General features: G+C 40.5%; 1 pseudogene; it reads right to left on the reverse strand.

The window, feature by feature from the left end:
* Positions 1–5: 5 nt before the first annotated feature.
* On the reverse strand, positions 6–27,114 carry LOC111751377 (uncharacterized; annotated as a pseudogene).
* Between the last annotated feature and the right edge of the window lie 436 nt (positions 27,115–27,550).

Raw genomic sequence — 27,550 nt, forward strand, 5'->3', positions numbered from 1 at the left:
GTCAGACTTGAGCCTAACATGATACAACATGCATACAACTGAAAATGCACTAGCCTTGTTTAACATCTTACATTTCGTAAGTGAAGAAAACAAAAATATTTGATGTACACATCCAAGGAAGAAATACTCATAACAATTACACTCATCATTTCTGTAACTGTTCATGTGGTCATAACTGGTATTTAGAATTACCTTCTTCCACCACCTATTCCGTATGCCCTTTGCCCTTAGCAAGTACCACAGCTAGTCGTGGTTCTTTGACTGGTGGGGTGACCGAAACCTTCATTTCTGAAGGGTCTAGGCCATTAGAAGTCATGTCAAAATTGGGTTGCTGTAGTTTTCCATTGACATTAATCATATGGCATGGTAATACTAAGAGACTCCTTAAGGGATCTCCTGCATTCCAGACATACTCTTCTTACCTCTATTATATAATATCAATTCAATTTCCTCTTGGTAATCAGAATCAATCACACCAGCCAATATGATAACACCCTTCTTTGCCTATTGATCCAGAGGCATAAGGAACCCAAAGTGGCAAAGTGGCACTCTTAACTTCCAGTTCAATGAAATAAGTGATATGTCTCCAGTTGGGAGCATTCCTCCCTTTGGAACTAAGACCTCTAGATTGACAGGGCATACAGTCATGGGGACAGGAAGTAACAATTTTGGTAGTGGGTCAATAGGGGTAATAGAGAGTGCTGCCACTCCCATTTCCACCCCTTGATACCTGAATCTATGAATCCTGGCAATGGGAGAAACAGAGCGATACATTGAATACTCCCTTAGAACATATACAGCCTCCTAGAGAACATTGTCCCAACCCTGCAAGGTACTGCCACCTAGGTGGTGCCATAATAGTGTCTTTAGAAGGCCATTCCATCATTCTATCAGGCCAGTTGCTTCACGATGATGGGGAACATGGTAAGACCAGTGAATTCTATGAGCATGTGTCCATTGCCACACTTCATTTGCTGTTAAGTGAGTCCCTTGATATGAGGCCATGCTGTGTGGGATACCATGATGGTGGATAAGGCATACTGTAATTCCACAGATAGTAGTTTTGGCAGAAGCATTGTGTGCAGGGAATGCAAATACATATCCAGAGTAAGTGTCTATTCCAGTAAGAACAAACCGCTTCCCTTTCCATGACAGAAGTGGTCCAATGTAATCAGCCTGCCACCAGGTTGCTAGCTGATCACCTCGAGGAATGAGGCCATATCTGGGACTCAGTGTTGGTCTCTGCTGCTGGCAGATTGGGCACTCAGCAGTGGCTATAGTCAAGTCGGCCTTGGTGAGTGGAAGTCTGTGTTGTTGGACCCATTCCTGTCATCATGACCACTTTGTTCATGAGCCCATTGGGCAACAAAAGGAGTGGCTGGGGAAAGAGGATGACTGATTTCCACTGAATGCATATTCCTATCCAATTGATTATTAAAATCCTACTCTACTGAGGTCTACCTTTGGTGAACATTAACATGAGACACAAATATCTTCACTTCTTTGCCCCATTCAGAGAGGTCTAGCCACATACTCTTCCCCATACCTCCTTGTCTTCAATTTTCCAATCATGTTCCTAACAAGTCCCTGACCATCCACCCAAACCATTGGCCACAGTCCATGAATCAGTATACAATTGGACATCTGGCCATTTCTAATTCCAAGCAAAGTGAACGACCAGGTACAGTGCTTGAAGTTATGCCCATTAGGAGGAGTTCTCTTCACCACTGTCCTTCAGGGAGGTCCAGAAAGGGGCTGTAGTACTGCTGCCGTCTATTTTCTAGTGGTGCCTGCTTATTGCACAGAACCATCTGTAAACCAGACAGGAGTTTTCTCTTCCTCAGACAACTGATCATAAGGAACTCCCCATGAGGCCATAGGAGCAGACTAGGAGAGTGCTGATAATGTGACAGGAGTGGAGACCATGGGCATTTGTGCTACATCCTCATGCAACTTACTTGTGCCTTCAGGTTCTGCTCAGGCCTGATCTTGTATATACCACTTCCATTTAGTAATGGAGTGCTGCTGTGCAAGTCCAATTTTATGGTTCTGTGGGTCAGACAACACCCAGTTCATGATGGGCAGTGCAGGCTGCTTGGTGACTTGGTGGCCCAAGGTTAACCATTCAGTCTCTACTAAGGTGCAGAAAGAAGTCAAAAGCTGTTTCTCAAAAGGAGAGTAGTTATCTCCAGAGGATGGCAGGGCTTTTCTCCAAAATCCTAAGGGTCTGTACTGTGATTCACCAATAGGGGCTTGCCAAAGACCCAAAAAGCATTTCTATCTGCCACTGACACTTCAAGCACCATTGGATCATCCATTTCATATGGCTCAAGTGACAGAGCCACTTGCACAGAAATCTGAATCTGATGCAGAGCCTTCTCTTGATCTGGGCCAAAGTCAAATCTAGGAGCATTTTGAGTCATTTGATAAACAGGCCAAAGTAGCACACACAAATGAGTATATGTTGCCTCTAAAATCCAAAAAGGCCCACCAGGTGTTGTGCCTCCTTTTTAGTTGTAGAAGGGGCCAGATGCAATAACTTATCCTTGACTTTAGACGGAATATCTCGACATGTCCCACACCACTGGATGCCTAGAAATTTCACTGATGTTGAAGACGCTTGAATTTTTGTTGGATTAATTTCCCATCCTCTAGCATGCAAATGTTTTACCAAAATGTTCAAGGTCATTAACAGTTTTTCTTTACTAGATCCAATCAGCATAATGTCATCAATATAATGGACCAGTGTGACGTCTTGTGGAAGGGAAAGGCAATCAAGATTCCCGTGGACTGAATTGTGACATAGGGCTAGAGAGTTGATATGCCTTGAGGTAGGACACTGAAAGTGTATTGCTGGCCTTGCCAGCTGAAGGCAAACTGCTTTTGGTGGTCCTTCGAAACTGGCATGGAGAAAAAATCATTAGCCAAATCAATAGCTGCACACCAGGTACCAGGGGATGTATTAATTTGCTTGAGCAATGAAACCACATCTGGAGCAACAGCTGCAATTGGAGTTACCAATTGATTAAGTTTTTGATAATCCATTGTCATTCTCCAAGATCTGTCTGTTTTTTGCACAGACAAAATAGGGGAGTTGAATAGGGATGTGGTGGGAATCATCACCCCTGTATCCTTCAAGTCCTTGATGGTGGCAGTAATCTCTGAAATCCCTCCAGGAATGTGATATTGTTTTTAGTTCACTATTTTCTTAGGTAAGAGCAGTTCTAATGGCTTCCATTTGGCTTTTCCTACCATTATAGCTCTTACTCCACTTGTCATGGATCCAACATGGGTGCTCTGCCAGTTGTTGAGCATATCTACTCCAATTATGCATTCTAGAACTGGGGAAATCACTATAGGAGGGTTTGGGGACCCACTGGACCTACTGTTAGACAGACATGAGCTAAGAATCCATTAGTAACCTTACCTCCAGAGGCGGGGCCAAGATGGCAGACTAGGTAGACGCTACCTGGGATCCCTCTTGCAACAAAGACTCGGAAAAACAAGTGAATCGATCACATACATAACAATCTACGAACCCTGAACAACAAACACAGATTTAGAGACAGAAAACGAACAAATACAGGGAAGCAGCAACTGTTTTCGGAGGCTGGAGCCAGCGTTCCAGTCAGGTAACCTTGGCACCGGGCATCTGGGCCCAGGGGAGCTGAACTCATAAATCTTGTGACCACGCAAACAAGGGGCGCAGCCCTACCCCTCTGAACTGAACCCGGGAGGGGGCCCAGCCAGTCCGCACGGGCGGCGTGGCAACGCGGCTGGTGGGAGAAGTCCCCGGGAGGCAGTGACTGGTTTTGGAGCAGGGAGTGCTGCGTCCCAGCCGGGGAACCCTGGCGCCGGGTATTTGACTGGGCGCTGTCACGGTGCAAGCACGGCGCGCAGCCCTACTCCCCTGAACTAACCCCAGGAGGGGGCCCAGCTGGTCCGCAGGGGCGGCGCGGCGACGTGGCTGGCGGGACAAGAAATCCCCGGGAGGCAGCAACTGATTTTGGTGCCGGGAGTAAAGCGTCCCAGCAGGGGAACCTTGACGCTAGGATTTGGACTGGCAGGGGAGGATCTGACCTCGGCTTCAGCGGGCCAGACCCCCGGGGGCAATCTCCACACAGCCAACACGCATAGGCGACACGCCCCTCGGGAATCTCAGATATAATAGTCATTCCAAGCAAGACAAGCAACTCTGGCTATATTCCGAGGTGCTACTCTCCTATCTCTCTGATCCCTCCCCCACCCTCCCCAGTCAGCTTCATTAACATTGGAATTTCCTGAGCCAGAGGGAGAACGGCTCCGGCTCTGTGGTGGCTTTGCTTCCCCCCCCCTTTTTTTTTCTTTTGGTCTTTTCCTAACCCACTCATCCGGCCTGAGAGAAGGAACCACAAAAAACCCAGGGACCAAAAATCCATCCCTAATTGGACTAAAAACACAGAACCAACTACAGCCAAGCATATATGATCCAAATCTCGGACTTTCATCCTTACAGGGAACAAAGTGGTGGTTATAATCCAAAGGCAGTTCTGATAGGGATCTGACTGCATTTTTTTTTTAGTGGAATTTCTGGAAAAACAAGTTTCCCAGTGATGGCTCAGAGACAGCAGTCGATATCAAACCACATAAAGAAGCAGACCATGACAGCTTCTACAACCCCCCAAACAAAAGAATCAAAATCTTTCCCAAATGAAGATACAATCCTGGAATTATCAGATACAGAATATAAAAAACTAATTTACACAATGCTTCAAGACATCAGAAAAAAAATAAGGCAAACTGCAGAAAAAGCCAAGGAACACACTGATAAAACAGTTGAAGAACTCAAAAAGATTATTCAAGTACATAGTGGAAAAATTAATGTTGCAAGAATCCATAGAGAGACAGCATGTAGAAATCCAAAAGATTAACAATAAAATTACAGAATTAGACAACGCACTAGGAAGTCAGAGGAGCAGACTCGAGCAATTAGAATGCAGACTGGGAAATCTGGAGGACCAGGGAATTAACACCAACATAGCTGAAAAAAATCAGATAAAAGAATTAAAAAAAATGAAGAAACCCTAAGAATCATGTGGGACTCTATCAAGAAGGAGAATTTGCGTGTGATTGGAGTCCCAGAACAGGGAGGGGGGACAGAAAACACAGAGAAAATAGTTGAAGATCTCCTGACACAAAACTTCCCTGACATCAAGAAAGATGAAAGGATATCTATCCAAGATGCTCATCGAACCCCATTTAAGATTGATCCAAAAAGAAAAACACCAAGACATATTATCATCAAACTTGCCAAAACCAAAGATAAAGAGAAAATTTTAAAAGCAGCCAGGGAGAAAAGAAAGGTTTCCTTCAAGGGAGAATCAATAAGAATAAGTTCAGACTACTCAGCAGAAACCATGCAGGCAAGAAGGGAATGGGACGACATATACAGAGCACTGAAGGAGAAAAACTGCCAGCCAAGGATCATATATCCAGCAAAACTCTCTCTGAAATATGAAGGCGAAATTAAGATATTTACAGATAAACACAAGTTTAGAGAATTTGCAAAAACCAAACCAAAGCTACAAGAAATACTAAAGGATATTGTTTGGTCAGAAAACCAATAATATCAGATATCAGCACAATACAAGGTCACAAAACAGAACATCCTGATATCAACTCAAATAGGGAAATCACAAAAACAAATTAAGATTAATTAAAAAAAATGCTCATAACAGGGAATCACTGAAGTCAAAATGTAAAAGATCACAATAATCAAAAAGAGGGACTAAATACAGGTGGCATAGAACTGCCATATGGAGAGGGATACAAGGCGATATAGAACAATACAAGTTAGGTTTTTACTTAGAAAAATAGGGGTAAATATTAAGGTAACCACAAAGAGGTGTAACAACTCCATAACTCAAGATAAAAGCCAAGAAAAACGTAACAACTCAACAAACATAAAGTCAAACACTACAAAAATGAGGATCTCACAATTTACTAAGAAAAACGTCTCAGCACAAAAAAGTATGTGGAAAAATGAAATTGTCAACAACACACATAAAAAGGCATCAAAATGACAACACTAAACACTTATTTATCTATAATTACGCTGAATGTAAATGGACTAAATGCACCAATAAAGAGACAGTCTCGGACTGGATAAAGAAACACGATCCGTCTATATGCTGCCTACAAGAGACACACCTTAGACTTAGAGACACAAACAAACTAAAACTCAAAGGATGGAAAAAAATATATCAAGCAAACAACAAGCAAAAAAGAAGAGGAGTAGCAATATTAATTTCTGACACAATAGACTTTAGACTTAAATCCACCACAAAGGATAAAGAAGGACACTACATAATGATAAAAGGGACAATTGATCAGGAAGACATAACCATATTAAATATTTATGCACCCATTGACAGGGCTGCAAGATACATTGATCAAATTTTAACAGAATTGAAAAGTGAGATAGACACCTCCACAATTATAGTAGGAGACTTCAACACACCACTTTCGGAGGAGGACAGGACATCCAGTAAGAAGCTCAATAGAGACACGGAAGACCTACTTACAACAATCAACCAACTTGACCTCTTTGACTTATACAGAACTCTCCACCCAACTGCTCCGAAGTATACTTTTTTTTCTAGCGCACATGGAACATTCTCTAGAATAGACCACATATTAGGTCATAAAACAAACCTTTGCAGAGTCTAAAACATCGCAATATTACAAAGCATCTTCTCAGCCCACAAGGCAGTAAAAGTAGACATCAATAACAGAAAAACTAGGGAAAAGAAATCAAATACTTGGAAAATGAACAATACCCTCCTGAAAAAAGACTGGGTTATAGAAGACATTAAGGAGGGAATAAGGAAATTCATAGAATGCAACGAGAATGAAAATACTTCCTATCAAAACCTCTGGGACACAGCAAAAGCAGTGCTCAGAGGCCAATTTATATCGATAAATGGACACATACAAAAAGAAGAAAGAGACAAAATCAGAGAACTGTCGCTACAACTTGAACAAATAGAAAGTGAGCAACAAAAGAACCCATCAGGCACCAGAAGAAAACAAATAATAAAAATTAAAAAGAACAGAAAAACAATTGAAAGAATTAACAAAGCCAAAAGCTGGTTCTTTGAAAAAAATAACAAAATTGATAAACCATTGGCTAGACTGACTAAAGAAATACAGGAAAGGAAACAAATAACCCGAATAAGAAACGAGATGGGCCACATCACAACAGACCCAAATGAAATTAAAAGAATCATATCAGATTATTAAGAAAAATTGTACTCTAACAAATTTGCAAACCTAGAAGAAATGGATGAATTCCTGGAAAAACACTACCTACCTAAACTAACACATTCAGAAGTAGAACAACTAAATAGACCCGTAACAAAAAAAGAGATTGAAACGGTAATCAAAAAACTCCCAAAAACAAAAAGCCCTGGCCCGGACGGCTTCACTGCAGAGTTCTACCAAACTTTCAGAGAAGAGTTAACCCCACTATTACTAAAGGTATTTCAAAGCATAGAAAATGACGGAATACTACCCAACTCATTCTATGAAGCCACCATCTCCCTGATACCAAAACCAGGTAAAGACATCACAAAAAAAGAAAATTACAGACCTATATCCTTCATGAACATAGATGCAAAAATCTTCAACAAAATTCTAGCCAATAGAATTCAACAACATATCAAAAAAATAATTCACCACGATCAAGTGGGATTTATACCAGGTATGCAAGGCTGGTTTAATATCAGAAAAACCATTAATATAATCCACCACATAAATAAAACAAAAGACAACAACCACATGATCTTATCAATTGATGCAGAAAAGGCATTTGACAAAGTCCAACACACTTTTATGATAAAAACTCTCACCAAAGTAGGAATTGAAGGAAAATTCCTCAACATAATAAAGGGCATCTATGCAAAGCCAACAGCCAACATCAGTCTAAATGGAGAGAACCTGAAAGCATTTCCCTTGAGAACGGGAACCAGACAAGGATGCCCTTTATCACCGCTCTTATTCAACATCGTGCTAGAAGTCCTAGCCAGGGCAATTAGGCTAGACAAAGAAATAAAGGGCATCCTGATTGGCAAGGAGGAAGTAAAATTATCTCTATTTGCAGATGACATGATCTTATACACAGAAAACCCTAAGGAATCCTCCAGAAAACTACTGAAACTAATAGAAGAGTTTGGCAGAGTCTCAGGTTATAAGATAAACATACAAAAATCACTTGGATTCCTCTACATCAACAAAAAGAACATCGAAGAGGAAATAACCAAATCAATACCATGCACAGTAGCCCCCAAGAAGATAAAATACTTAGGAATAAATCTTACCAAGGATGTAAAAGACCTATACAAAGAAAACTACTAATTACTAGTGCAAGAAACTAAAAAGGACCTACTTAAGTGGAAAAACATACCTTGCTCATGGATAGGAAGACTTAACATAGTAAAAATGTCTATTCTACCAAAAGCCATCTACGCATACAATGCACTTCCGATCCAAATTCCAATGTCATTTTTTAAGGTGATAGAGAAACAAATCACCAACTTCATATGGAAGGGAAAGAAGCCCCGGATACGCAAAGCATTACTGAAAAAGAAGAAGAAAGTGGGAAGCCTCACTCTACCTGATTTCAGAACCTATTATACAGCCACAGTAGTCAAAACAGCCTGGTATTGGTACAACAACAGGCACATAGACCAGTGGAACAGAATTGAGAACCCAGATATAAATCCAACCACATATGAGCACCTGATATTTGACAAAGGCCCAGTGTCAGTTAATTGGGGAAATGATAGTCTTTTTAACAAACGGTGCTGGCATAATTGGATATCCATTTGCAAAAAAATGAAACAGGACCCATACCGCACACCAAGCACAAAAACTAACTCCAAGTGGATCAAAGACCTAAACATAAAGACTAAAACGATAAAGATCATGGAAGAAAAAATAGGGACAACCCTAGGAGCCCTAATACAGGGCATAAACAGAATACAAAACATTACCAAAAATGATGAAGAGAAACCAGATACCTGGGAGCTCCTAAAAATCAAACACCTATGCTCATCTAAAGACTTCACCAAAAGAGTAAAAAGACCACCTACAGACTGGGAAAGAATTTTCAGCTATGACATCTCAGACCAGCGCCTGATCTCTAAAATCTACATGATTCTGTCAAAACTCAACCACAAAAACAAACAACCCAATCAAGAAGTGGGCAAAGGAAATGAACACACACTTCACTAAAGAAGATATTCAGGCAGCTGACAGACACATGAGAAAATGTTCTCGATCATTAGCCATTAGAGAAATGCAAATTAAAATTACGATGAGATTCCATCTCACTCCAACAAGGCTGGCATTCATCCAAAAAACACAAAATAATAAATGTTGGAGAGGCTGCAGAGAGATTGGAACTCTTATGCACTGCTGGTGGGAATGTCAAATGGTACAACCACTTTGGAAATCTATCTGGCATTATCTTAAACAGTTAGAAATAGAACTACCATACAACCCAGAAATCCCACTCCTGGGAATATACCCTAGAGAAACAAGAGCCTTCACACAAACAGATATATGCACACCCATGTTTATTGCAGCGCTGTTTACAATAGCAAAAAGCTGGAAGCAAGCAAGGTGTCCATCAATGGATGAACGGGTAAATAAACTGTGGTATATTCACACAATGGAATACTACACATCGATAAAGAACAGTGACAAATCTGTGAAATATTTCATAACATGGAGGAACCTGGAAGGCATTATGCTGAGCGAAATCAGTCAGAGGCAAAAGGACAAATATTGTATAAGACCACTATTATAAGATCTTGAGAAATAGTATAAACTGAGAAGAACACATACTTTTGTGGCTACGAGGTGGGGAGGGAGGGAGGGAGAGGGTTTTTTACTGATTAATTAGTAGATAAGAACTGCTTTAGGTGAAGGGAAGGACAACACTCAATACATGGAAGGTCAGCCCAATTGGACTGGACCAAAAAAGCAAAGAAGTTTCCGGGATAAAATGAATGCTTCAAAGGTCAGCGGAGCAAGGGCGGGGGTTTGGGAACCATGCTCTAAGGGGACTTCTAAGTCAATTGGCAAAATAATTCTATTATGAAAACATTCTGCATCCCACTTTGAAATGTGGCGTCTGGGGTCTTAAATGCTAACAAGCGGCCATCTAAGATGCATCAATTGGTCTCAATCCACCTGGATCAAAGGAGAATGAAGAACACCAAGGTCACACGTCAACTAAGAGCCCAAGAGACAGAAAGGGCCACATGAACCAGAGACCTACATTATCCTGAGACCAGAAGAACTAGTTGGTGCCCGGCCACAATCGATGACTGCCCTGACAGGGAGCACAATAGGGAACCCCTGAGGGAGCAGGAGATCAGTGGGATGCAGACCCCAAATTCTCATAAAGATACCATACTTAATGGTCTGACTGTGGCTAGAGGAATCCCGGCGGGCATGGTCCCCAAACCTTCTGTTGGCACAGGACAGGGACCATTCCCGAAGACAACTCATCAGACATGAAAGGGACTGGACAGTGGGTAGGAGAGAGATGCTGAAGAAGAGTGAGCTAATTATATCAGTTGGACACTTGAGACTGTGTTGGCATCTCCTGTCTGGAGGGGGGATGGGAGGATAGAGAGAGTTGGAAGCTGGCAAAATTGTCACGAAAGGAGAGACTGAAAGGCTGACTCATTAGGGGGAGAGCAAGTGGGAGTAAGGAGTAAGATGTATATAAACTTATATGTGACAGACTGACTTGATTTGTAAACCTTCACTTGAAGCTCAATAAAAGTTAATAAAAAAAAAATAACCTTGATCCCACTCTGACTGGTGGTCTACAGTGATGTTTTGGGTCTCCTGGGATTAATGTCAGTTCAGAGCCAGTATCCAGTAATCCCTGAAAAGCCTGATTATTTCCTTTTCCCCAATAAAAAGGCCTTAGATCCCTTTGAGGAAGGCTGGGAGAAAGATAAACAGTATAAATTTTTGGCAGTGTAGTGGGGTCCTCCCTCAAGGGAACCTGGCCTCCGCTTCATTCAAAAGGATGTGGGTCTTTAAACTGGCTCAAGTCTGGGAATTGATTGAGGGGCCATGACTCTATTCTGGTGACTCGAGTTAGATTGCTGTTCACTTGACCTAGAATGCTTCCACTTGTGCAGATCAGGTAAACATTTAGTATATTTCCTATGTAGTTCACTTCTAGGGGCACCATGACTAAGCATCCAACCCCATAAGTCCATGCAAGCCAAACTATTCTGATTACTGCTTTGACTCCACTGTCCATTATGGTAACCACACCCACCTTATCTCGATTGAGTGCTGCCACTTGGCGCCTACCACCATGGGGTCCAATCAGTCCCATTGTAGTTAGGTGTCTTAATTCAGTTAGTGTAGTTCCCACTGTCAAATCTGCCTTACATAAAACAGCAATCACAGCAGTCTTCAAGGGTACTAGGGTTCCTTTCACAATTCTGTTCCTCACCATTGTGGTAAAAATTGTTTCCTCTGGGCACTTCATGTGTGGATCTGTGGGTCTAACCTGATAAATCCACTCTTAGAGGTCAATTTCCCTGAGCCTTTGGATACCTTCTTCTACAGTATACCAAGGCAGGTCTAGTACTTCAACTTGATTTAATGTAGGCAACCATCTAATCTATGCTTCTGCTACCCAACCGTATAAACTATTATATCCTTTCCTAAATCTCTTGAGCTGAAACATTGAATATAGAATCTGTGTTTAGCAGGCCCATATCAATAAATTCAGACTGATCCATCTTTCTGTTCCTTGTGTCATTATCTCACACCCTTAATAGCCGTTGCCACACATTTTCCCCAGGTTTCTGTTTGTACATATAGGAAAACTCAAGCAGTTCTTTTGGAGCATAGTGTACCTCCTCTGGTGTCACACTTTGTACTTCTTTTGGGGCTTACTGAGACTTAAGTCTAGAAGCCAAAATGGGTGGTGCGGCTGTGCTTAAGAACATTCAGCATTGTCTTGTGTCTTAGTCATCTAGTGCTGCTATAACAGAAATAGCACAAGTGGATGGTTTTAACAAAGAGAAGCTTTTTTCTTCACAATAAAGTAGGCTAAAAGCCCAAGTTCAGGGTGTCAGCTCCAGGGGAAAGCTTTCTCTCTCTGTTGACCTTCTTATCAATGTCGCCCCAGACTAGAAGCTTCTCTGCACAGGGGCCCTAAGTCCAAAAGACGCACTCTGCTACCAGCACTGCTTTCTTGATTGTATGAGGTCCCCCACTCTCTGCTTGCTTCCTTTCCTGTTATCTCTTTTAAGATAAAAGGTAGTGCAGGTCAAACCCCAGGGAAACTCCCTTTACATTGGATCAGGGATGTGACCTTAGTAATCCTCTTTAACATAAAATTACAATCACAAAATGGAGGACAACCATACAATACTGGGACTCATGGCCCAGCCAAACTGATATACACTTTTTTTTTTTAATTTTTATTGTGTTTTAAGTGAAAGTTTACAAACCAAGTCAGTCTCTCACACAAAAACTTATATACACCTTGCTATATACTCCTAGTTATTCCCTCCACTCTATTTTCGTGTCCATTCAGCCAGCTTCTGCCCCCCTTTGCCCTCTCATCTCTTCTCCAGACTGGAGATGACCATGTAGCCTCATGTGTCTACTTGATCCCAGGAGCTCACTCTTCACCAGTATCATTTTCCATCCCATAGTCCAGTCCAATCCCTATCTAAAAAGTTGTCTTGGGAATGGTTCCTGTCTTGGGCTAACAGAAGGTCTGGGGACTATGACCTCCAGGGTCCATCTAGTCTCAGTCAGACCATTAAGTCTAGTCTCTTTAGGAGAATTCGGGGTCTGCATCCCCCTGCTCTCCTGCTCCCTCAGGGGTTCTATGTTGTGTTCCCTGTCAGGGCAGTCACTGTTGTAGCCAGGCACCATCTAGTTCCTCTGGTCTCAGGCTGATGTAGTTTCTGGTTTATGTGGCCCTTTGGTCTCTTGGGCTCGTAATTACCTCGTGTCTTTTGTGTTCCTCATTCTCCATTGCTCCAGGTGGGTTGAGATAAATTGATTCATCTTAGATGGCCGCTTACTAGTGTTTAAGACCCTAGATGCCACTCCCCAAAGTGGGATGCAGAATATTTTCTTAATAGATTTTATTATGCCAATTGACTTAGGTGTCCCCTGAAACCGTGGTCCCCAAACCCCCGCCCCTGCTACGCTGGTCTTCGAAGTGTTCAGTTTATTCAGGAAACTTCTTTACTTTTGGTTTAGTCCAGTTGTGCTGACCTCTCCTGTATTGTGTGTTGTCTTTCCCTTCACCTAAAATAGTTCTTATTTACTATCTGATTAGTGAATACCCCTCTCCCTCCCTCCCTCCCCGCTCTCATAACCATCAAAGAATGTTTTCTTCTCTGTTTAAGCTATTTTTAAAGTTCTCATAATAGTGGTCTCATACAATATTTGTCCTTTTGCAACCGATGAATTTCACTCAGCATAATGCCTTGCAGATTCCGCCATATTATGAAATGTTTTACAGATTCATCATTGTTTTTTGTCGACACATAGTATTCTATTGTGTGAATATATCATAATTTATTTATCCATTCATCCATTGATGGGCACCTTGGTTGCTTCCATCTTTTTGCTATTGTAAACAGGGCTGCAGTAAAGATGAGTGTGCATATATCTGTTGGTGTAAAGGCTCTTATTTCTCTAGGATATATTCTGAGGAGTGGGATTGCTGGATTGTATGGCAGTTCTATTTCTAGCTTTTTTAAAAATAATTTTTATTGTGCTTTAAGTGAAAGTTTACAAACCAAGTCAGTCTCTCACATATAAACTTATATACACCTTACTACATACTCTCACTTACTCTCCTTCTAATGAGTCAGCCCGCTCCCTCCTTCCAGTCTCTTCTTTCGTGACCGTTTTGCCAGTTTCTAACCCCCTCTACCCTCCCATCTCCCCTCCAGACAGGAGATGCCAACATAGTCTCAAGTGTCCAACTGATGCAAGTAGCTCACTCCTCATCAGTATCTCTCTCCAACCCATTGTCCAGTCCAATCCATGTCTGCTGAGTTGGCTTTGGAAATGGTTCCTGTCCAGGGCCAACAGAAGGTTTGAGGACCATGACCGCCGGGATTCTTCTAGTCTTAGTCAGACCATTAAGTCTGGCTTTTTTAATGAGAATTTGGGGTCTGCATCCCACTGTTCTCCTGCTACCTCAGGGGTTCTCTGTTGTGCTCCCTGTCAGGGCCGTCATCGCTTGTGGCCGGGCACCACCTAGTTCTTCTGGTCTCAGGATGATGTAGTCTCTAGTTCATGTGGCCCTTTCTGTCTCTTGGACTCATAATTACCTTGTGACCTTGGTGTTCTTCATTCTCCTTTGATCCAGGTGGATTGAGACCAATTGATCCATCTTAGATGGCTGCTTGTTAGCATTTAAGACCCCAGACGCCACATTTCAAAGTGGGATTCAGAATGTTTTCTTAATAGAATTTATTTTGCCAATTGACTTAGATGTCCCCTGAAGCCATAGTCCCCAAACCCCCGCCCTTGCTCCGCTGACCTTCGAAGTATTCAGTTTATTCAGGAAACTTCTTCGCTTTTGGTCCAGTCCAGTTGTGCTGACCTCCCCTGTACTGAGTGCTGTCCTTCCCTTCACCTAAACTAGTTCTTATCTACTATCTAATCAGTAAATAACCCTCTCTCGCCCTCTCTCCTGCCGTCCTCTCCTAACCACAAAAGAATGTGTTCTTCTCCGTTTAAACTTTCTCAGGATCTTATAATAGTGGTCTTATACAATATTTGTCCTTTTGCCTCTGACTAATTTCACTCAGCATAATGCCTTCCAGGTTCCTCCATGTTATGAAATATTTCACAGATTCATCATTGTTCTTTATCGATGTGGAGTATTCCACTGTGTGAATATACCAAAATTTATTTATCCATTTGACCGTTGATGGACACCTTGGTTGCTTCCATCTTTTTTGCTTTTGTGAACAGTGCTGCAATAAACATGGGTGTGCATATATCTGTTCGTGTAAAGGCTCTTATTTCTCTAGGGTATATTCCAAGGAGTGGGAATTCTGGGTCGTATGGTAGTTCTATTTCTAGTTTTTTAAGGAAACGCCAGATCGATTTTCAAAGTGCTTGTAGCATTTGACATTCCCGCCAGCAGTGTATAAGTGTTCCAATCTCTCCACAGCCACTACAACATTTCTTATTTTGTGTTTTTTGGATCAATGCCAGCCTTGTTGGAGTGAGATGGAATCTCATCGTAGTTTTGTCTAATGATTGAGAGCATTTCCTCATGTATCTGTTAGCTGCCTGAATATCTTCTTTAGTGAAGTGCGTGTTCATATCCTTTGCCCAATTTTTAATTGGGTTGTTTGTCTTTTTGTGGTTGAGTTTTAACAGAATCATATACATTTTAGAGATCAGGCGCCGGTCGGAGATGTCATAGCTGAAGTTTTTTTCCTAGTCTGTAGGTGGTCTTTTTACTCTTTTGGTGAAGTCTTTAGATGAGCACACGTGTTTGATTTTCAGAAGCTCCCAGTTATCTGGTTTCTCTTTGTCATTTTTAGTAATGTTTTGTATTCTCTTTATGCCTTGTATTAGGGCTCCTAACGTTGTCCCTATTTTTTCTTCCATGATCTTTATTGTTTTAGTCTTTATGCTTAGGTCTTTGATCCATCTGAAGTTAGTTTTTGTGTATGGTGTGAGTATGGGTCCTGTTTCATTTTTTTTGCAGATGGATATCCAGTTATGCCAGCACCATTGGTTAAAAAGACTACCTTTTCCCAATTAACTGACATTGGGCCTTTGTCAAATACCAGCTGCTCATATGTGGATGGGTTTATATCTGGTTCTCGATTCTGTTCCATCGGTCTATGTGCCTGTTGTTGTACCAGTACCAGGCTGTTTTGACTACTTTGGCTGTATGATATGTTCGAAAATCAGGTAGAGTGAGGCCTCCCACTTTGTCCTTCTTTTTCAGTAATGCTTTACTTATCTGGGGCTTCTTTCCCTTCCATATGAAGTTGGTGATTTGTTTCTCTATTACATTAAAAAATGTTGGAATTTGGATTGGAAGTGCATTGTATATATAGATGGCTTTTGGTAGAATAGATATTTTTACTATGTTAAGTTTTCTTATCCATGAGCAAGGTATGTTTTTCCACTTATGTAGGTCTCTTTTAGTTTCTTGTAGTAGTACTTTGTAGTTTTCTTTGTATAGGTCTTTTAAATCTTTGGTAAGATTTATTCCTAAGTATTTTATCTTCTTGGGGGCTACTGTGAATGGTATTGATTTGGTGATTTCCTCTTCGATGTTCTTTTTGTTGATGTAGAGGAATCCAAGTGATTTTTGTATGTTTATCTTGTAACCTGAAACTCTGCCGAACCCTTCTATTAGTTTCAGTAGTTTTCTTGAGGATTCCTTAGGGTTTTCTGTGTATAAGATCATGTCATCTGCAAATAGAGATAATTTTACTTATTCCTTGCCAATCTGGATGCCCTTTATTTCTTTGTCTAGCCTAATTGCTCTGGCTAGGACCTCCAACACAATGTTGAATAAGAGCGGTGATAAAGGGCATTCTTGTCTGATTCCCGTTCTCAAGGGAAATGCTTTCAGGCTCCCTCCATTTAGGATGATGTTGGCTGCTGGCTTTGTGTAAATGCCCTTTATTATGTCGAGGAATTTTCCTTCTATTCCTATTTTGCTGAGAGTTTTTATCATGAATGGGTGTTGGACTTTGTCAAATGCCTTTTCTGCATCAATTGATAAGATCATGTGGTTTTTGTCTTTTGTTTTATTTATATGGTGGATCACATTAATTGTTTTTCTAATATCGAACCAACCTTGCATATCTGGTATAAATCCCACTTGGTCATGATGCATTATTTTTTTGATATGTTGGTGAATTCTATTGGCTAAAATTTTGTTAATGATTTTTGCATCTATGTTCATGAGGGATATAATTCTGTAATCTTCTTTCTTTGTGGTGTCTTTAGCTGGTTTTGGAACCAAGGATACGCTGGCTTCATAGAATGAGTTAGGTAGTATTCCATCCTTTTCTATGCTTTGAAATATCTTTAGTAGTAGTGGTGTTAACTCTTCTCCGAAAGTTTGGTAGAACTCTGCAGTGAAGCTGTCTGGGCCAGGGTTTTTTTTTTGTTAAGAGTTTTTTGATTACCTTTTCAATCTGTTTTTTTGTTATGGGTGTATTTAGTTGTTCTACTTCTGATTGTGTTAGTTTAGGTAGGTGGTGTGTTTCTAGGAATTCATTCATTTCTTCTAGGTTTTCAAATTTGTTAGAGTACAATTTTTTGTAGTAATATGATATGATTCTTTTAATTTCAGTTGGGTCTGTTGTGATATGGCCATCACATTTCTTATTTGGGTTATTTGTTTCCTTTCCTGATACACACATTTTTGGGGGTACATAATTCAACCTATGACATCTTGTAAGGCATCTGCCTCAGGCGATGTCCCAGGCAATGATTCAGACAAAGCGTCTTCAGACACAGCTAAATTAATCTCATCATATAGGGCTAGAGTGCCTAATGGTTTTACTGGGGAGGGTTGCTTCGTAAAGATGGAGTAATCTTTTCAGATAGATGTTAGAGGTCTGGTTTTGTTGGCAGGAGTGATTCAATGGAATTTAGGGGCTCAGTGTTTACAGTTTCCTGATTATCTGCCCATGTGTCCCCATCCCAAGTTTCAGGATCCCATTTCTTCCCAATTAATGCTCTCATTTTAACGTCAGACACCACTCAAGTTTGGGAGTTGAGTTGATGTAATCTGACAACTCTTATAAGACTCTATGTTTGGTTTTTGGCAATATAGCTCTGTTAGTAGAAGAAATAAGGCTTTCTTCAAGGCACAAGTGGAAACTTTGAGGTTGTTTATGTGGTGCTGGAACTTTGAAGCCCTGAGCTCATCTCTTTCTTTCACCAATTTGTCTAGTGGAAGTAGGACCAACCAACGAGCTTCCTTATACTTCTCATTATAACAAAATTGTAGAAAGCTATAAAATACGCAATCACCCAGAGCCTCTCCATTCACCGACACATGATCTATTGGCAGTGATATTTTGTGTATTTCTATTGCCACCTCATGCCATGGATTAACAGTGCCCTCTTTACTACTGGAAACAGAGTTATCAACATCTTTAAGACTAACCAGACTTGAGGACCAATTTAAAAAACTCATCCTTAGAGTTTTGTTTCTCTAGAACCACTCTCAGTATCAATTGTCTTAGGCTAGGTTCTCTGGAGAAGCAAAACCTGTGAAGTGTCTATATGTATACATATACATTGTTGTTGTTAGGTGCCTTCAAGTCGGATCCGACTCATAGTGACCCCATGCACAACAGAACGAAACACTGCCCAGTCCAGAGCCATCCTCACAGTAGTTGTTATGCTTGAGCTCATTGTTGCAGCCACTGTGTCAATCCACCTGGTTGAGAGTCTTCCTCTTTTCTGCTGACCCTGTACTCTGCCAAGCATGATGTCCTTCTCCAGGGACTAGATCCCTCCTGACAACATGTCCAAAGTATGTAAGACACAGTCTCGCTATCCTTGCCTCTAAGGAGCATTCTGGGCGCACTTCTTCCAAGACAGATTTGTTCATCTTTTTGGCGCCAACACCACAGTTCAAAGGTGTCGACTCTTCTTTGGTTTTCCTTATTCATTGTCCAGCTTTCACATGCATATGATGCGATTGAAAATACCATGGCTTGGATCAGGAGCATCTTAGTCTTCAGAGTGACATCTTTGCTCTTCAACACTTTGACGAGGTCCTTTGCAGCAGATTTACCCAATGCAATGCGTCTTTTGATTTCTTGACTGCTGCTTCCATGGCTGTTGATTGTGGATCCAAGTAAAATGAAATCCTTGACAACTTCAATCTTTTCTCCATTTATCATGATGTTGCTTGTGAGGATTTTTGTTTTCTTTATGTTGAGGTGTAATCCATCCTGAAGGCTGTGGTCTTTGATCTTCCTTAGTAAGGGCTTCAAGTCCTCTTCACTTTCAGCAAGCAAGGTTGTGTCATCCTCATAACACAGGTTGTTAATGAGTCTTCCTCCAATCCTGATGCCCGGTTCTTCTTCATATACCCCAGCTTCTCGTATTATTTGCTCAGCGTACAGATTGAATAGGTATGGTGAAAGAATACAACCCTGACCCACACTTTTCCTGACTTTAAACCAATCAGTATCCCCTTGTTCTGTCTGAACAACTGCCTCTTGATCTATGTAAAGGTTCCTCATGAGCACAATTAAGTGTTCTGGAATTCCCACTCTCCGCAATGGTATCAATATTTTTTTATGATGCATATAGTCGAATGCCTTTGCATGGTCAATAAAACACAGGTAAACACCCTTCTCATCCTTCTGGTATTCTCTGCTTTCAGCCAGGATCCGTCTGACATCAGCAATGATATCACTGGTTCCACATCCTCTTCTGAAACCAGCCTGAATTTCTGGCAGTTCCCTGTTGATATACTGCTGCAGCCGTTTTTGAATGATCTTCAGCAGAATTTTGCTTGCGTGTGATATTAATGATATTGTTCTATAATTTCCACATTCGGTTGGATCCCCTTTCTTGGGAATAGGCATAAATATGGATCTCTTCCAGTCAGTTGGCCAGGAAGCTGTCTTCCGTATTTCTTGGCATAGACCAGTGAGCACCTGCAGCGCTGTATCTGTTTGTTGAAACATCTCAATTGATATATTCCATCAATTCCTGGAGCCTTGTTTTTCACCAATGCCTTCAGAGCAGCTTGGACTTCTTCCTTCAGTACCATCAGTTCCTGATCATATGCCAGCTCTTGAAATGGTTGAACATCGACTAATTCTTTTTGGTATAATGACTCTGTGTATTCCTTCCATCTTCTTTTGATGCTTCCGGTGTTGTTTAACATTTTCCCCATGGAATCCTTCGCTATTGCAACTAGAGGCTTGAATTTTTCTTCAGTTCTTTCAGCTTTAGAAACGCCGAGTGTATTCTTCCCTTTTGGTTTTTCATCTCCAGCTCTTTGCACATGTCATTGTAATACTTTGTCTTCTTGAGAAGCCCTTTGAAATATTTTGTTCAGTTCTTTTACTTCATCAATTCTTCCTTTTGCTTTAGCTGCTCGACGCTCAAGAGCAAGTTTCAGAGTCTCCTCTGACATCCATCTTGGTCTTTTCTTTCTTTCCTGTCTTTTCAGTGACCTCTTGCTTTCTTCATGGATGATGTCCTTGATGTCATTCCACAATTCGTCTGGTCTTCGGTCACTAGTGTTCAATGCATCAAATCAATTCTTGAGATGGTCTCTAAATTCAGGTGGGATATACTCAAGGGCATATTTTGGCTCTCGTGGACTTGCTCTGATTTTCTTCTGTTTCAGCTTGAACTTGCATATGAGCAATTGATGGTCTGTTCCATAGTCGGCCACTGGCCTTGTTCTGACTGATGATATTGAGCTTTTCCATCGTCTCTTTCCACAGGTGTAGTCAATTTGATTTCTGCGTGTTCCATTTGGTGAGGTCCATGTGTATAGTTGCCGGTTATGTTGGTGAAAGAAGGTATTTGCAATGAAGAAGTTTTTGGTCTTGCAAAATTTTATCATTCGATCTCGGGCATTGTTTCATTCACCAAGACCATATTTTCCAACTACTAATGCTTCTTCTTTGTTTCCAACTTTAGCATTCTAATCGCCAGTAATTAACAATGCATCTTGATTGCATGTTCGATCAATTTCAGACTGCAGCAACTGATGAAAATCTTCTATTTCTTCATTCTTGACCCTAGCATTTGGTGCGTAAATGTGAATAATAGTCGTATTAACTGGTCTTCCTTGTAGCTGTATGGATATTCTCCTATCACTGACAGTGTTGTACTTCAGGATAGATCTTGAAATGTTCTTTTTTGATGATGAATGCAACACCATTCCTCTTCGAGTTGTCATTCCCAGCATAGTAGACTATATGACTGTCTGATTCAAAATGGCCAATACCAGTCCATTTCAGCTCACTAATGCCTAGGATATCGATGTTTATGCGTTCCATTTCATTTTTGGTGATTTCCAATTTTCCTAGATTCATACATATACATAGAGGGATTTATATCAAGGAAATAGCTCACATGGTTGTAGAGACTGGAAAGTCCCAAGTTTGTGGGTCAGGCTGGGGGCTTCTCAACTCATGTAGCTGCTGAGGCTGGTGAACTCAAGATTCAGACTGTAAAGGATGATGAATCCCAAGATCGGCAGGCAAGCTGCTAGCTCAAGTCCCAAGAACCAGAGGTCAGATGAACAGGAGCCAGCCGCAGGATCCAGAGAGAACAAAAGCCTGAGAGCTTTGCCAGAAAGTCCACCTATATTGGAGGTAGGCCACACCCCCAAAGAAATTCTATTTCAATTGATTGGCTACTTACAGCATATCCCATCATGAAGGTGATCACATTGTATCAGATCTCTTTATGAAGGAGATTACATCATTATACTACCGCCAAACTACATAACTGCCAAACTACTGCGAATCACAGCCCAGCCAAGTTGACACACAACCTTAGTGATCGCACCATTCTTTATACCTTTTATTTCCTTTCCTTGTTTAATTGCATTAGCCAAGAGTTCCTGTACAATGTTTAATAGGAGTGATCAGAAGAATAATACTTGTCTTGTTCTTGATTTTAGGGGGAAGGCATCTAGTTTCCTATCATTATATATGCTATTATTTGTAGGGTTTTTTTGAAAATATCCTTTATCAAGTTGATAAAGTTTTCCTCTATTCCTAATTTGCTTAGAATTTTTATCATTAACGGGTGTTGGATTTTGTCAAAATATTTTTCTGTATCTATTGATATGATCATATGATTTTCTTCTTTACTTTATTGATATCATAAATTAAATTAATTGATCTGTGACTAGGTATAAATCTGGTCTGATCATGTGTACAATTTCTCTTTTGTTTACATTGTTGGATTTGATTTGCTCATATTTTGTTCAGTATTTTTGCATGTATGTTCATGAGAGTTACCGGTCTATAATTTTTCTTCCTTGTAATATTTTTTTCTGGTTTTGTTATTAGAGTAATGCTAGCCTCATTCAACAAATTATGAAATGTTCCCTCCTCATCTATTTTATGGAAGAGTTTGAAAGGGATTGTTGATACATCTCTAAATATTCAGTAGAATTCATCATTGAAACAATCTGGGCCAGTGCTTTCTTTTGTGGAAATTTAGTAATTGTTGATTAAATTTCTTTAATACATATAGGCCTATTAAGTTTATCTGTTTCTCCTAGTGTGAGTTTTGGTAGATTGTTCATTTCGAGGAATTGGCCCACTTAATTTAAGTTGTCAAATTTATTGATACACTGTTATTCATAATATTTCTTTAATTTAATATTTGTATTTGTAGAATCCACATTGTGAAGAATGGGAATTCCATAACACTTAATTGTGCTCTTGAGAAACCTTTACATAGATCAAGGGGCAGTTGTTTGAACAGAACAAGGGGATACTGCATGGTTTAAAGTCAGGAAACATGCATGTCAAGGTTGTTTCCTTTCACCAGACTTATTCAATCTGTATGCTGAGCAAATAATACGAGAGGCTGGGGTATATGAAGAAGAACCGGGCATCAGGATTGGAGGAAGACTCATTAACAACCTGTGTTATGCAGATGACACAACCTTGCTTGCTGAAAGTGAAGAGGACTTGAAGCACTTACTAATGAAGATCAAAGACCACAGGCTTCAGTATGGACTGCACCTCAACATAAAGAAAACAAAAATCCTCACAACTGGACCAATGAGCAACATCATGATAAATGGAGAAAAGATTGAAGTTGTCAAGGATTTCATTTTACTTGGATCCACAATCAACAGCCATGGAAGCAGCAGTCAAGAAATCAAAAGACGCATTGAGCTGGGTAAATCTGCTGCAAAGAACCTCTTCAAAATGTTGAAGAGCAAAGATGTCACCCTGAAGACTAAGGTGCGCCTGTCCCAAGCCATGGTATTTCGATCACATCATATGCATGTGAAAGCTGGACAATGAATAAGGAAGACCGAAGAAGAGTTGACGCCTTTGAATTGTGGTGTTGGCGAAGAATATTGAATATTCCATGGACTGCCAAAAGAACGAACAAATCTCTCTTAGAAGAAGTACAACCAGAATGCTCCTTAGAGGCAAGGATGGTGAGACTGTGTCTTACATACTTTGGACATGTTGTCAGGAGGGATCTAGTCCCTGGAGAAGGACATCATGCTCGCCACAGTACAGGGTCAGCAGAAAAGACGAAGACCCTCAACAAGGTGGATTGACACAGTGGCTGCCACAATGAGCTCAAGCATAACAACGATTGTGAGGATGGCTCCGGACCGGACAGTGTTTTGTTCTGTTGTGCATAGGGTCGCTATGAGTCAGAACCGACTCAACAGCAACCCATTTCGGCATATCAAAACAAAACAAAGCAATTAGCTAGGATACAGTAGAAAAAAAAACCTGTTGCCATCGAGTCGATTCTGACTCAATACAGTAAGCAAACATAAAATAAACTAATACAGATGGATATCCAGTTATGCCACCACCATTTATTAAACAGACTATCTTTTCCCCATTTAACTGACTTTGGGCCTTTGTCAAATATCAGCTACTCATATGTGGATGGATGTATGCCTGGATTCTCAATTCTGTTCCATTGGTCTATGTATCTGTTGTTGCACCAGTGCCAGGCTGTTTTCACTACTGTGGTGGTGGTATAATAGGTTCTAAAATCAGGTAGTGTGAGGACTCCCACTTTGTTCTTCTTCTTCAGTAATGCTTTACTTATCCGGGGCCTCTTCCCTTTCCGTATGAAGTCGGTAATTTGTTTCACTCTCTCATTAAAAAATGGTCTTGGAATTTGGATCTGGATTGCATTATATCTGTAGATGGATTTGGGCAGAACTGACATTTTCACAAAGTTGAATCTTCCTATCCATGAGCAGTGTATGTTTTTCCACTTATGTAGGTCTTTTTTTTTTTTTTTGGTTTCTTGCAGTAGCGTCTTGTAGTTTTCTTTGTATGGGTCTTTTATGTCTCTGGTTAGATTTATTCCTAAGTATTTTATCTTCTAGAGGGCTATTGTAATGGTGTTAATTTGGTGATTTTCTCTTCAAAGTTCTCTTTATTGGCATAGAGGAATCCAACTAATTTTTGTATGTTTATTTTTTATCTTGTATCCTGATATTTTGCTGAAATCTTCTATTAGTTCTAGTAGTTTTCTTGTGGATTCTTTGGGGTTTTCTGTGTATAAGATCATATCATCTGCAAATATGGATACTTTTACTTCTTCCTTACCAGTGTGGATTCCCTTTATTTCTTTTTCTTGGCTAGTTGCTCTGGCTAGGACCTCCAGCACAGTGTTGAATAAGAGTGGTGATAAAGGGCTTTCTTGTCGGGTTCCAGTTCTCAAGGGGAATGCTTTCAGAATCTCTCCATTTAGGATGATGTTGGCTTTGCATAAATGCACTTTATCATATTGAGGAATTTCCCTTCTATTCCTATTTTGCTGAGAGTTTTTATCATGAATGGGTGTTGGACTTTGTCAAATGCCTTTTCTGCATCAATTGATAAGATCATGTGGTTCTTATCTTTTGTTTTATTTATGTGATGGATTACACTGGTTGTTTTGCTAATGTTGAACCATCCCTGCATACCTGGTATGAATCTCACTTGGTCATGGTGAATTATTTTTTTGATATGCTGCTGAATTCTATTGACTAGAATTTTGTTGAGGATTTTTGTGTCTATGTTCATGGGGGTATTGGCCTGTAATTTTCTTTTTTTGTGGAGCCTGTACCTGGTTTTGGTATCAGGGCTATGCTGACTTCATAGAATGAGTTTGGGAATATTCCATCCTTTTAGATACTCTGAAATACCTTTAGTAGTAGTGGTGTTAACTCTTCTCTGTAAGTTTGGTAGAATTCTCCAGTGAAGCTATCAGGTCCAGGTTTTTTTGTTGTTGTCAGGAGTTTTTTAATTACCTTTTCAACCTCTTCTTTCATTATGTGTTTATTTAGTTGTTCTAGGTCTGTTTGTGCTAGTTTAGGTAGGTAGTGTGTTTCTAGAAATTTGTCCATTTCCTTTAGGTTTTCAAATTTTTTGGAGTACAATTTTTCATAGTATTCTGTTATGATTCTTTTAATTTCAGTTGGGTCTGTTGTGATATCACCCATCTCATTTCTTATTCAGTTTACTTGCTTCCTCTCCTCTTTTTGTTTTGTAAGTTTGGCCAATGATTTATCGACATTTTTCATATGTACAATTCAGTGACACTAATTTCATCAGTCATATTGCGCAACCATCACCAAAATCTGTTGTCAAATTTCTTATCACCATAAGTAGAAATTCAATACTTCCTGAACTATGATTCTCCCTTACCTCCTCCCTCCTGCACCTGGTGAAAACTGTATTAACCACCCTAACCACTATATTAAACTCTAATCTCTACACATTTGCCTATTCTAGATATTTCGTATTAGTGAGGTCATACAATATTTGTCCTCTTGTGATTGACTTACTTCACTCAGCGTAATGTATTCAAGGTTCATCCATGTCGTAGCATGTATCAGGACGTCATTTCTCTTTAAGACAAAGTAACATTCCATTGTGTGTATATACCACATTTTGTTTATCCGTTCATATGTTGATGGACATTTAGGTTGTTTCCACATTTTGGCTATCATAAATAGTGCTGCAATGAGCACTGGTGTAAATACATATGTTTGTGTCATTGCTTTCCATTTTCTTGGGTATATCCAGGAGTGGAATTGCTGAGTCCTGTGGTAGTTCTGAGGATTCCTGGTGGTGCAGTCATTAAATCCAGCTGGTAACCTAAAGGTCTGTAGTTCAAACCCAGCAGCTACAACGTGGGAGAAAGATGTGACAGTCTGTTTCCATAAAGATTTACAGCCTTGGAAACCCTATAGGATTGCTATGAGTCAATCAACTTGATGGCAATGGGTTTGTTTGTTTTTGTTTTTATGATAGTTCTATGGAGTCCTGGTGGCACGGTGGTTAAGAGCTTGGCTGCTAGCCAAAAGTTCGGTGGTTTGAATCCACCAGCTGCTCCTTGGAAACTCTGTGGGGGCAGTTCTACTCTGTCCTGTAGGGTCATTATGAGTTGGAACTGACTCAACTGCAACAGGTATGGTACTATGTTTAAATTATGAGGAACCACCCATCTGTTTTCCACAGTGGCTATACCACTTTACATTCCCACCACCAATGATGTGTGGCAGGATACAAATCAGATGAAGGTTATGATTGCTCCACATTCTTGCCAACATTTGTTATTATTACTATTTTTTAATCTTAACAATCCTAGATCTTATTGTGATTTTGTTTTTTATCTCCCTAATGCCTACTGACATTGAGCATCTTTTCACGTGCTCGTTGGTCATTTGTGCATATATATATATTTGTGTAATGTCTGTTCATCTGTTCAGGTCCTTTCCCCATTTATCAATTGGATTGTTTGTATTTTTCTTATTAACTAATAAGAGTACTTTATATATTCTTATGCAATATATGGCTTATCCAATTTAATGCTTTAAAACCCTTGTCTAATATATCTAGGTTGTATCTTCACTTTGTTAATAAAGTCCTCTGATATACAGAGGTTTTTAGTTTTGATGAGATCCCGTGTATCAATTTTGTAATTTTTTGCTTGTGTTTTCAGTGTTATATCTAAGAATCTGTTGTTTGAAGACTAGGTTACAAAGCATTGTTACCTTCTGTGATGATTAAGACTGTGTGTCAGCTTGGCTGGGCCATGATTCTTAGTGTTTTGGTAGTTGTATAATGTGATCACTTCCCTGTCAAAATCTGATATGTGATCACCCCCATGATGGAATCTGCTGAGCGGTACCAGCAGGGGTGGAGTCTGTGGCAGCTCACTACCCCCTCAGCCTTCATCTCTCTGCGTTCTGCCACCTACTTACTTTCTGCTTGCCTTGCAAAGGTTGGCTTGTTCTTGATTCAGCAGCTGTCTCCTGACTGACCTCTGGTTCTTGGGACTTGAGCTAGCAGCTTACCTGTCCATCTTGGGATTCATGGATCTTCATGGCCTGCGAGCAAGAGTCCTGCTCTCTGATCTGCCTATCTTGGGTTCACCAGCCCCTCCAGCTACATGACTCAGGAGAAACCTTGCAGTCTTGCCTGCTGACCTCATGGATTCCTCGACCGTCATGGCCTGTGAGCACGAGCCCTGCTCTCTGATCTGCTCATCTTGGGTTCACCAGCTTCTGCCGTTCCATGAATTGGGAAAGGACTCTATCCTGATCCAACGACTTGGGACATTCCAACCCCTGCAACTGCATGAGCTGTTTCCTTCATATAAATCTCTCTGTATATATTTATACTCTTTACTGGTTTTGCTTCTCTAGAGAACCCAGCCTAAGACATCTTCTATGAGTTTTATGGTTTTAAGTAGTACATTTATGTCTTTGATCCATTTTATCTTAGTTTTCGTACATGGG

This window comes from Loxodonta africana, chromosome X (assembly GCF_030014295.1).
Source record: "Loxodonta africana isolate mLoxAfr1 chromosome X, mLoxAfr1.hap2, whole genome shotgun sequence".
NCBI classification, from domain to species: Eukaryota; Metazoa; Chordata; class Mammalia; order Proboscidea; family Elephantidae; genus Loxodonta; species Loxodonta africana.